Below are 12305 nucleotides of genomic sequence, written 5' to 3'. Positions count from 1 at the left end.
TGACATAAGGTCAGGCACATAGGCCAATAGAATAGAATAGAGAGCACAGAAATAAAACTTTGCATGTATGGTCCAATGATTTTTGACAAGGGTGCCAAGATTATTCAATGGGGAAAGAGCAGTATTTTCAACAAATGATGCTGGGAAAGACTGCAAAAGAATTAAGTTGAACTCTTACCTTACACCATAAAAATTAACTCAAAGTGGATCAAAGACTTAAACATAGTCTAAAACTATAAAACTTTTAGAGGAAAGCACAGGAGGAAAGCTTTATGACATTGGATTTGGCAATGCATTTTTGGATATGATACCAAAAGCATAGGCAGCAAAAGTAAAAATAGATAAATTCAACGATATCAAAAATTAAAACTTCTGTGAATCAAAGGACACAATAAACAGGGTGAAAGGCCATCTAGAGAATGGGAGAAAATAGTTGTAAATCACAAATCTGAAAAAGGGTTAATATGAAGAATATATAGAGAACTATAACTCAACAACAACAACAAAAAAGAACCCCCAAATAACTTGATCAAATATGGGCAAAGAACTGGAATAGACATTTCTCCAAAGAAGATATATAAATGTCCAACAAGCATATAAAAAGATGCTCAACATTACTAGTCATTAGGGAAATTCAAATCAAAACCACAGTGAGATACCACCTCATACCCATTAGGATGGCTACTATCAAAAACAAACAAACAGCAACAGAAAATAACAAGTGTTGGCAAGGATGTAGAGTAGGGGAACACTTATGCACCGCTGAGAATGTAAAATGGTGCAGCTGATATGGAAAACAGTAGAGCGGCTTCTCAAACAATTTAGAATAAAATTATCATATGATCCAGCAAGTCCACTTCTGGGTATATACCCCAAAGAATTGAAAGCAGGAACTTAAAGAGATATTTGTACACTCATGTTTATAGTAGCATTATTCACAATTGCCAAAAGGTGGAAGCCACCCAAATGCCCACTGACTGATGATTGGATAAGCAAAATGTGGTCCATCCATACAGTGGAATATTATTCAGTGTAGGAGGAAGGGAATTCTGACACATGCTACAACATGGATGAACCGTGAGGACATTATGTGAAGTAAGTGTCACAAAAAGGCAAATTTTGTATGATTCCACTATGTGAGGTACATAAAGTAGTCAAGCTCATAGAAACAAAATAGAACGGGGGTTGCCAGGAGCTGGGGAAGGGGAAACGGGGAATTGTTGTTTAATGGGTACAGTTTCAGTTTTGCAAGATGAAAAATTCTGAGGCTGGTTGCACAACAATGTGAATAACTTACAACTACTGATCTGTACACTTAAAAGTGGTTAAGACGGTAAACTTTATAGGTATTTTACCACGATTTAAAAAATGGCTAAGATGAAGGGACTCACTCAACATCAGGATGCTGGCCCAGGGCAATGTCAGGGTTTGAACCCAAGTCTAATTCCAAAACTTGTACCTTTGATTTGTACCCTGTGATTTTCAGAGTAGAGAGTGATTTAATAATGAGAGAGGAGACAGGCAGGACCTAATATACAAAACAAGTGCATTTTTTAAGGCTCCTGCATTGAAAATGTCTTTAAAAAGTATATAGTGAGTCCATAAAATATTGAGACGTTTAAACTTCTATTAACAATGACCATCTGCTCTGATGACCCCTGTGCTTTAAGGAAGCCTCCTCGGGAAGCTGACTTAGTTATGACGTTGCCCTGAGGTTCGCTGACATTGTCGCTGAGGTTCGACGTGTACCTGGAACCGTCCTTTGGAGCTAGGTTTCAACCTTGCATCACCTGGCACTGGGAAGCCCCATCTCAGACCATAACCTCCCACTCCCGGCCTTCCTTATCCTCTGTCTCGTCCTCTCCTTGAGTCACGTAGCCTTTGCTCCCTGTTTGCTCCCTATGGGTAATGCCCTATGCTCACCCACCCTGGGCCCTGCTCAAGCTCACCAGCTCCTTCAAGTCCATCCCGGCCCCCAAACCCTCCTGCCACCCTCACACTTCTGTCCTGAGGCTGGCCCAGTGCCCTTTGGGCACCCCAGACAGCAGGTCCCTGCTCTCAGGCTTTTCATTCTACTTTGACAACAGCCTCCTAGGTCTTCACCTCCTGCACCTGCCGGCATTCTCCGTCTGCTTCTCCCGACCCTCCTCCATCCCTTTACACGGTGCCCTCTGCCCAGCAGGCCCACCTGTGCAGCTACATCCATGGGCTGATGGGCTCCTTGTCTCTGGTTTCTTGTTGGGTTTGGCCAATGGGGGGTTAGAGATCAGAGCAGGGAGGAGAGAGCTTGGGGTACTTACTCCCCTGGCTTCCATTCTCTGGGACCACACAGCTTCCCTCAGAGGACTCTACCCAGCCCTCGGGGTCTCCGGGTCCCAGGAAATGCCCCTGCCCCTCACCCCTCAGCTCTGGGGGTGGGAACAGTCCTCACTCATACTAGCTCTGGGCCCTGCACTATCCTTTGAGGTTTCTCTGAGCCCTGCCCACTCCCTATGGAGTCCCTTCAGGAAACTCCCCTCCATCACTCCACACCCCTGTGAATGTGCCTTCAGCTCCCTGCCAGGACCTGGACTTCCCAGGCATGGAGAAGCTCTTAGATGGGACCTTCAAGGCTTCTCTTAGCTGCCAAGGGCCTCTGGGTGGTCCTGCCTTCATCCCACCCTGGTCTGGTCCCTCTCCTCAACCATCTCCTCTTCTGCATCCTCACCTTGACAGTGTAACTTCCGTCTAACCTGTGAACGTGCTCACCACCCCCTCGGCCTGGAAATGCCGCCCCTTCCCCCTTCTTTTCCTTTATTGTCAAATGGCTTCAAGAGGTTCCTCTCCCGCTGGGTCCTCAACCCACTGCCATTGCCCTCGGGGGCCTCCTCGGGCTCTCGGCCTCCCTGTGACATGTGACACAGTTGTCAGAGAGAGGCACATGGCCTGGTGGTTCAGGGGTTGGGGGAGCAGGGCAACGTGGTGGTTATTAGACTGGGCTCGAGTCCAGCTCTCCTACTTCCTAGCAGGGTGACGTTGGGCAAGTGATACCTCAGCTTCCTCATCTGTAAGGTAACAAAAGGACCATCTTATAAGTTACTGGTGACCTATAAATGATATAATACATACAAAAGCACTTAGAAGAGAACATAGGGCAAATGGGAAATGTTCTCTGTTATGAGCAAGAGGATGGGCTCTGGAGTTAGAAAGCCTTGAGTTCAAGTCCCACCTCTGCTACCTTCCAGCTGTGCAGCCTGGGGCATGGTTCTTTGCTTCTCTTTGGTTGCTCCCTGAGCAGCAAAAATGAGTTTGATAAGCTGGGCTTCATAGGATTGACAAAAGGTACTGCTTGGTGAAATGTTCAAAGGAGTGGGATAACATTTTTAAAATTAACTCGTGTGTGTGTGTGTGTGTGTGTGTGTGTGTTTTATCTATTTCTTTTAACCTTTTGGTTCTAGGCTATCCCATCCCCCAGCCCCATCCCCCCACTGCCTCCAGAAAGGGATGTAGTGCAGAGATAGTAAAAAAAAAAATGGGGTTTTCAAAAGAATAAGGATATGAGGAAACGGCCAGGCGCTGGTGAGACGACGAGTCTGGGATTGGAAGGAAAGAAGAAGCTTCTCTGCTTCCCCGTCAGCTGGATCCTTCCTCCCCGGTCTCCCCGGGAGAGCCCTGTGGACCGGCAAGGCCTCAGGAGAGGCTGGTCCTGAAATCAGACTGCCCGAGCGTGGTGCCCAGTGCCCCAGCCTCCCTCTGTGACCTCAGGCAGGATACTCAGCCTATCTGTGCCTCAACGCCCTCATCTGTAAAGTGGGGCAAACAACAGTAACCTCCTAAGGATGAAATGAGTTAATACACTCGAAAGTGCCAAGAACAGTACCTGGCACAAAGCAAGCTGTCTCTGTGATGAATACCCTCAGCCTGGCAACAGCTCTCTGGCTCCCTCACCTCTCTGACTGCTTCCAGGTCTCCACGCCGGGTTCCTCTCCCCTCAGATGTCCATTTCCTCTGCACTCTGTCCATGGGCTGGGGCCACTGTACCACCCCCTCGATTCGCAGGTGTGTATTTCCAACCCCTGGTTCATCTCCAGGCCCCAAACTGCCTGGCCGCTTCCGGGATGTTGAGGTGCTCACTCAACCAGTCCTGCTTCCTGCCCTCTTGGTAACGGTATTATCACCTTCCAGCTCATCCAGCCATCTTTCTCCATGGCCTGTGGCATTGATCCTACTGATTCTTCCAGAAAGCTCTCAGACCAGTCCCAAAGCAATGGTCCAGTCAGGTGGTAGTATTAATGTGGTGGGCAGAATGGTCTCCCAAAGATGCCCATGCCCTGATCCCCAGAACCTGGGAATATGCTCCATGACGTGGCCAAAGGGACTGTGCCAATGTCAAGGTTACTAATCAGTGCTCTTAAAAGAGGGAGACTAGGGACTTCCCTGGTGGCTCAGTGGTTAAGAATCTGCCTGCCAATGCAGGGGACACGGGTTCAAGCCCTGGTCCGGGAAGATCCCACATGCCATGGAGCAACGAAGCCCATGTGCCACAACTACCAAGCCTACACTCCAGAGCCCACGAGCCACAGCTACTGAGCCCACGTGCCACAACTACTGAGTCTGCGCGCCTAGAGCCCGTCCTCCGCAACAAGAGAAGCCACTGCAATGAGAAGCCCGTGCACCAAAACAAACAGTAGCCTTCGCTCGCTGCAACTAGAGAAAGCCTGTGCTCAGCAACGAAGACCAAACCCAGCCAAAAACTTTTTAAAAATTTTTTAAAAAGTGGGAGACTATCCTGGGTTATCCAGGTGGGACTAATTGAACTCCACCAGTCCTTATAAGCAGAGAACTTACTCTGGCTGGATTGGAGAGATAAGTGGTGTTTCTTGCTGGGCCCCCACTTAACAGCCCCAATGCTCCTCTTCCTGGGAAAGCACCAGGTCAACGTTTCCTCTTTACCCAAATCGCCCCCTAGATGGCGCCACCTCAGTCTGTTGCATGAATGAGGATCAGGAGAACATTGATCTCACATTTCACTGACAACCCCCATTCTGGATTCCACAGGGTGGAATTTCCCTAGCTTACTCAATTATCTTGTTATCTCAGTTAACTGAGAATTTCCAATTTAGATATTAGATGTTCCCAAAGCTAAATTTACACTCAAAAAGTGAAGCTTCTGTTTTTAGAAGCTTGAGTCAGCTCAGTCTGAAACTCAGCCTCACCTCCCCCGTCTAGCTGTGTGATTTGGGCCAGTTCCTTAACCTTTCTGAGTCCCATGTCCATGTCATCAAATGAGGATAATAATGATAATAGTAGTTCTCACCTTCACAGGATTTGTTTTGAGGATATAATTCTGTAAATATATATACAGAACATACATAGATGATGTATAAAGCCATGTGAGATACAGTAAGTAGTCCATAAATGTATGCTGTAGCTATTTGTATTATGTATGCTATTCAAAAGATTATGATCGAAAATTTCTTTCATCTCACATCCATCAGAATGCCTACTATAAAAAAAAAAAAAAGGGAAGGGCTTCCCTGGTGGTGCAGTGGTTGGGAGTCTGCCTGCCGATGCAGGGGACACGGGTTCGTGCCCCCGTCTGGGAGGATCCCACATGCCGCGGAGCGGCTGGGCCCGTGAGCCATGGCCGCTGAGCCTGCGCGTCCGGAGCCTGTGCTCCGCAACGGGAGAGGCCACAACAGTGAGAGGCCCGCGTACTGCAAAAAAAAAAAAAAAAAATGGAAATAACAAGCGTTGGTGAGGACGCAGGGCAAGTGGAACCCTTGTGCCCTGTTGTGAGAATGTAACTTGGTGCAGCCACTATGGAAAACAGCATGGCGGTTCCTCAAACAATTAAAAGTAAAATTATCATATGATCCAGCAAGTCTACTTTTGGGTATATATCCCAAAGAACTGAAAGCAGTGGCTTGAAGAGATATTTATACACCCATGTTCATAGCATTGTTTGCAACAGCCAAAAGGTGGAAACAACCCAAGTGTCCATTGGTAGATGAATGAATAAACAAAATGTGGTGAATCCACACAATGGAATATTATTCAGCCTTAAAAAAGGAAGGAAATTTGGACACATGCTACAGCATGGATGAACATGGAAATTATACTCAGTGAAAGAAGCCAGTCACGAAAAGACAAATACTGGTATGATTCTACTCATATGAGATACCCAGAGTAGTCAAGGTCATAGAGACAGAAAGCAGAACGGTGGTTGCCAGGGGCTGGGCCGGGGGGGCATGGGGAGTTGTTCTTTCATGGGTGCAGTTTCAGTTCTGCAAGATTCAAAGAGTTCTGGATAATAATTGGGGTGACGGCTGCACAACAGTGTGAATACATTTAATGTCACTGAACTGCACACTTAGTAAAAGTGGTTAAGATGGTAAATTTTATGTTATGCATATCTTACCACAATAAAAAAATGAGAAAAATGAGACCACGATCTAGCCCTTTCCTCTGAACGTTTCCTCTTGGAAGCCCTCCATCTGCCGGTGAGAAACTACACCCATCAATTGCTGTGGTGGGAACTGAGCAATGAAATCAGCCGCCAGTTCCCAAACAGGGTCAAAACATTCCCTGAGGACTGGCGAGACCAAACAGGTGAACCCCCAGAGCGAGGAGCACTTGGGGAGAAGCCAGGGGTGAGGAGGGGGTGAGGGGGGGTACGGGAGCACAACCAAGGCGGGAGGACAAGCGCGATGCAGATGGGGAGCCAGCAAGTGCACCCTCCCAGGCCTGTTTCATTCCGTGGATTTCCCCACAGAGAGTCCACCTGTCACCTTATGTCTCAAAATGTAGGTGTTCGCTTAGAATAAGAGAAATGTGAATTAAAATGACACAGGTACCATACTTCACCCCGTAGATCAGTGAAGATCCAATGGGGGGTCAGCACCGAAGGCTGGGGAATGAGTGGCAGACGGGCGTCCACTTCTGGCAGGACACCACATCTGGAAACCTCTGGTGGGAAATTTGGCCATGCCCATCAGAGTTACAGCTGTGTGTGTCCTTTGACAGAGCAGACATACCTGCACATCCGTGAAATGATGCAAATAATAGGACAATCCCAGCAGCCTTGTTTAATAATAATAAACAAGATTATGGTGTAGGCTCTGGTTCTTTCCTGAGAGGCAGCCCAGAACTGGCAGGGGCCAGGAAAAGGGACGAGAGTCATCCGGCTGGATAGGATCTGGTGTGTGTGTGTGAGATCAGTCTGGCTTCATGACACTCAGATCCCACGCGAGAAGGGCTGACACAGGCTGGAGAGATGGCTCCACCCATGAGAAAGGAGCCGGCTGGCAGGACACTGACCACCGAAGGTGGAGGTGTGGACACCAGCATTTCAGCCCCCTGTCATGTCTGTTCTTTCTTTTTCCCCTCCATCTCCACCCTCGTAGCTGCAGCCCTGCGCTGACTTGGGCTGTCCTAGAGCTCAGTCTTCTAGGGATCCTGGAACCTCCCTAGGGTGGGACTGGGGGAGTCCCTGGGGAGGGGGTAGGGTCAGTCAGCCCTTCATTGTTTAACCTTTGCTTCTCTTTTCCTCAAAACAAAGTTTATTGAAATAATACACACACACACACATACACACACACACAAGCAGGAGCTCTGCTGATCAAGAAGGGCGAGGGAGGGAGCACTGATGGTGGGGTTCTCAAAGTGTGGTCCTGGAACCAACTCCAGGGGACTCCATTCCCCCGACCTGAACCTGGGGAGCATATAAATGTGAAGATTCCTGGGCCTTACCCCAAACCCACTGGGTCAGAATGCCTAGGAGTTCATGTTGAACAACCACTCTTAAACATACGGAAAATCCAACAACCACTGGCTTTGGTGTTTCTTCATTCTGGAAGAACTGAGTCCCTTTCTCAGCAGAGTTTAAATAACAGCCATATCCAACTCTAAAAAAATACAGTTTACAAGGCACATCAAATCATATAAATTATAACTTGCAAGGTTTAGCTGTGAAATGAGCAAGGCTGAGGCTTTTGATCCGTGTAAAATGGGAGAGGGGAGATTGTGAATAGAGCTCCTGATGGCTCGTCTGCACACAGCAGCCGGGATGTTCACTGGCAGGTCTCCCCCTTGTTTACAATCCTTCAAGCCTTCTTCCCACTGCTTTTCAGATAAAGATCAAAACCCTTATGGTGACATGAAGGAGGCCGACTTGTCCCTTAGACCTCCTCCTTCCCACTCTGACTTCTGGACGCCCTGGTTTTCTCTCAGTCCCTTGGGTTCACAATATGCTCTTCCACCCCAGGGCCTTTGCACATGCCATTCCCTTCTCCTTTTGTCTAGTTAAGTCCTCCTTGTCTCCCATATTCCTTTCCTTTCCAGCCCCAATGTTGGAATGGAATTAGCCACACTTTGTGGGATCATTTGACTTATTTCTCTCTCTCCTGGCAGCTTCCTGATGGCAGGGACCATGTCCAGTTCTGACATCGCTGTACCCCTAGACTTGGCTCGGTGCTGAGGCTCTGGGTAAATACTGTGCAATGAATGAGTGATAGCAACAGTTATCACTGTTGACTATAAACACTTCTCACTAGCCTGGCTATAAACAGGCTTCCTATTGCCTTAGGGAACCAAACTCCTTACAGGATATAGAAAAAAGTCTGGAGGGTAAAACCCTGCAAATATCAATATTGATTTTTCCCTGAGCCAAATGATTACAAGTGACTTTTATTTTCTTCCTTATATTTTCCTTTCTCCCAATTTTTAAAAACAAGAAGCATGTAACTACCTTCCATTATCGGAAAGAGTAAATGATGTCAAAATACTACGATACCAATAGTCAAAACAACATGTCAGCCTTGCTGATGAGTAGAAATCTTTAGAAGCATGACTGCCTATTCTTTAGGATTGATCCAGGCAAATAAAACAAACAATCATTTTTTATTTGCTAGATGTAACCTCTGGGTAATTGCAAGGATGACTTTTTACTAATATAAATCCCTGAATTTTTTTTTTTTTTTGCGGTACGCGGGCCTCTCCCGTTGCGGATCTCAGGCTCTGGACGCGCAGGCTCAGTGGCCATGGCTCACGGGCCCAGCCGCTCCACGACATGTGGGATCTTCCTGGACCGGGGCACGAATCCGTATTCCCTGCATCAGCAGGCGGACTCTCAACCACTGTGCCACCAGGGAAGCCCAGTGACGTATTTCTTAAGCTAAGTCCGAGGAGCAGTAAGCAGTCAATTATTTCTATACAATGAATGCAACTCAATTTCTGTCTAGTTAATAACTGTCCTCATTGGTTCCCTTTTCCAAATGGCTTATTAATGTCAGTGGATCCTCATCTCAACCCTGTGCACCTCTGAGGATTCTTCTCAGTCTCTGTTTTAGGAGACCATAATAATGATCATTGTGACATTCACTGAGCACCACATGCCAGGCTCTTTATATGCATTTCTCACTTAATCCTCAGAATAACCCTGTGAGGTAAGAGGTTTACAGACAGGGAAAAGGAGCTCAGAGTGATTAAGTAATTTGGTTGAAGTCACTCAGCCACAAAGTAGCCTAATGAGATTCAAACCCAGGTCTGTCTATCTCCAAAGCCTGTGCTTTTAAAAATTACTACAGTTTTCTAATGTCATAGTCAGGTTCAAAACAGAGATCTCTGTCTCTACTTTAGCCAGACAGGAAATAAAACTACCCCAAATCTATGCCTTGTTAGGATAAAGAAGAAACTACAGTTCTTCTTCTTCTTCTTTTTCCTCCCACTTTGCACACTGCACAGATGTTCTGTGTCCTTGAAGGGAGACCATATCATGGAGGAGAATCTCACGGGGAGGTTCATGGAGTTATCTTTAAATCTGTTGCGTTTACATTAAACATTCTCAGAAAACTAGGAATAAAGGGGGAAATTTCTCACTTCCTAAGAACATGTATAAATACCCTACAGCTAACCTCGTACTTAATGGTGAAAGACTGACTGCTTTCCCCTAAGGTCAGGAACAAGCGAATATAAGGATTTATACACTGCTCTTGTTCAGCAGAGTCCTGGAAGTCTTAACCAGGGAAATAAAGCAAGGAAAAGAAGATTCAAGGCATTCACATCTCCTTTTCTGAAAGGAGAAATAAAATTGTTCTTATTTGCAGATGACATGATTGTTTATGTATAAAATCCCAAGAAATCTACAAAAGCCCTTATATAAGAAAGTGCAGTTAAGGTTGAAAGTTACCAAGAAGCATACAAAAATCAACTGTATTTCTATATACTGTCAATTAACATGTGGACACCAAAATTAAAAATATAATACCATTTACAGTCACTCAAAAAAAAAAAAGAGAGACATACTTAAGTGTAAATCTAACAAAACATGTACAGGACTTGTATGCTGAAAACTACAAAACACTCATGATAGACACTGAATAAATGGAGAAATATACCATGTTCATGAATTGGAAGACAATGTAGGAGTATATCAATTATTCTCACATTGATATATACGATTAAACACAATTCCAATCAAAATTACAGCATGATATTTTGTATATACAGACAGGCTTACACTAAAATGTAAACAGAAAGGCAAAGGAACTAGAATTAAAAATTAAAAATTTTTTTTCTTTAAAAAAATTTTTTAAAGAAAAGTGGGAGGAATCACTCTACCTGATTTAAGACTTACATAGCGACAGTAATCAAGGCTATCTCATAATGGTAGATCCATTATGACAAGTAGATCCATGAAACATAATAGGGAACTAAGAAGTAGCCCCCATAGAAAGTATGGCCAGATTATTTTTGACAAACTTGCAAAAGCAATTCAATGGAGAAAGGATAGTCTGTTCAACAAATGGTTCTGGAACAACTAAATATCCACATGCAAGAAAAATGAACTTTGACCTAAATCTCACATCATAAACGACAGTGAACCCAAAATGGTTCATAGATTTAAACATAAAACTATAAAACACTTAGAAGAAAGCATAAGAGAAAATCCTCAGGGTCAGGGACCTGGTGGCATGTTCTTAGACATGACGCTAAAAGCATGATCTATAAAAGAAAAAAATAACTACCTGGACTTCATCAAAAGTTAAAGCTTTTGCTCTGTGAAATATTCTGCTAAGAGAATGAAAAGACAAGCTACGGATGGGAGAAAATATTTGCAAACCATCTATCTGACAAGGGACTCATATCTAAAATACATAATGAATTCTCAAAACTCAATGGTAAAAAACCAAACAATTTGATTAGAAATACTTAAAAGATAAGAAGAGATATTTCACTGAAGAGGATATGCAGAAGGCAAACACGTACATGAAAAGACATTTAACATCACTATCGATTTGGGAAATGCAAGTTAAGACTATGATGAGATACCACTACACACTTACTAAAACAGCTAAAATGAAAAACAGTGTTTAGGCTAATTGCTGGTGAGGATGTATCTCACACATTGCTGGTGGAAATGAAAAATGGTACAGCCACGCTGGATAAGCCTGGCAGTTTCTTTACAAACCAAATATATATTAACATATATGTTAATCCATGCAATCATACTCCTGAGCATTTATCACAGAGAAATAAAAACTTATGTTCACACAAAAACCTGTACACAAATGTTTATAGTACATTTATTTGTAATAGCCCCAAATGGAATCAAAATGTCCTTCAAAAAGTGAATGGTTAAACATAGGTGATACGTCCATACCGTGGACTATAACTCAGCAATAAAAGAACAAGCTAATAACCTAAATGGATGTCAGGGGTATTACACTGAGTAAAAAAAAAAAAAAAAATTCAATCACAAAGGTCATACATAAATGATGAAAATTATAGAGACGGAGAACACATTAGTGGTTTTCGGAGCGTGGGGACGATGGTGGGAGGAGGAATTGTGACTATAAAAGGAGCATCACAAGGGACATCTCTGATAATGGAATACTCCTATATCCTGAGGGCCACACCCAAATCCACACGTGGTAAAATGGCACAGGACTCCACACATGCTTCGTGCCATTCTCTCTACTATTTGTGCATCTATAATTATTTCAAAATAAAGTTTAAAAAAATCTGTTGAGGGAAGTCTGAGAGAGGTCTGCCTTTCACAGTCCTAAAGGGATTCCATTGCATTTCTCTTTCTGCTTCAATATTTTAATCCCTTTCAAAATTTTAAAAGGCTCAAAGCCACTGTTTTTATAATTCCTTACTTACAATTTCTTCCAACTTCCTTGGCTGTCAATGAGCTGGGACTGTGGACCAAGCCACAGCTAATTCAGAGAATGGAATGAAATGAAGTGAGAGAGCGCTGAGGCCATGCCCAGGACTTACCCTAATTTACTACTTGGAGGTACGGGGACGGGGGAGGGCTCTGA

At 44.5% G+C, this 12305-nt stretch overlaps 2 protein-coding genes across 2 annotated transcripts in view; one reads left to right on the top strand and one right to left on the bottom strand.

Annotated features, from left to right (window-relative positions):
* The window catches only part of LOC309808830 (forkhead-associated domain-containing protein 1-like), a gene marked incomplete at both ends in the record, with an annotated part of 1104685 nt that overhangs the window by 429751 nt on the left and 662629 nt on the right, over positions 1-12305 (top strand). The gene's annotated exons all lie outside the window — the stretch shown is intronic.
* The window catches only part of LOC309808005 (forkhead-associated domain-containing protein 1-like), a gene marked incomplete at both ends in the record, with an annotated part of 100270 nt that overhangs the window by 87479 nt on the left and 486 nt on the right, over positions 1-12305 (bottom strand). The window lies entirely within an intron of this gene.

Source organism: Mesoplodon mirus (genome assembly GCF_964341445.2).
Source record: "Mesoplodon mirus genome assembly, chromosome: 7".
NCBI lineage: Eukaryota > Metazoa > Chordata > Mammalia > Artiodactyla > Ziphiidae > Mesoplodon > Mesoplodon mirus.
The sequence above is the reverse complement of the archived record's forward strand: the minus strand, read 5'-3'. Positions and strand labels throughout refer to the sequence as shown.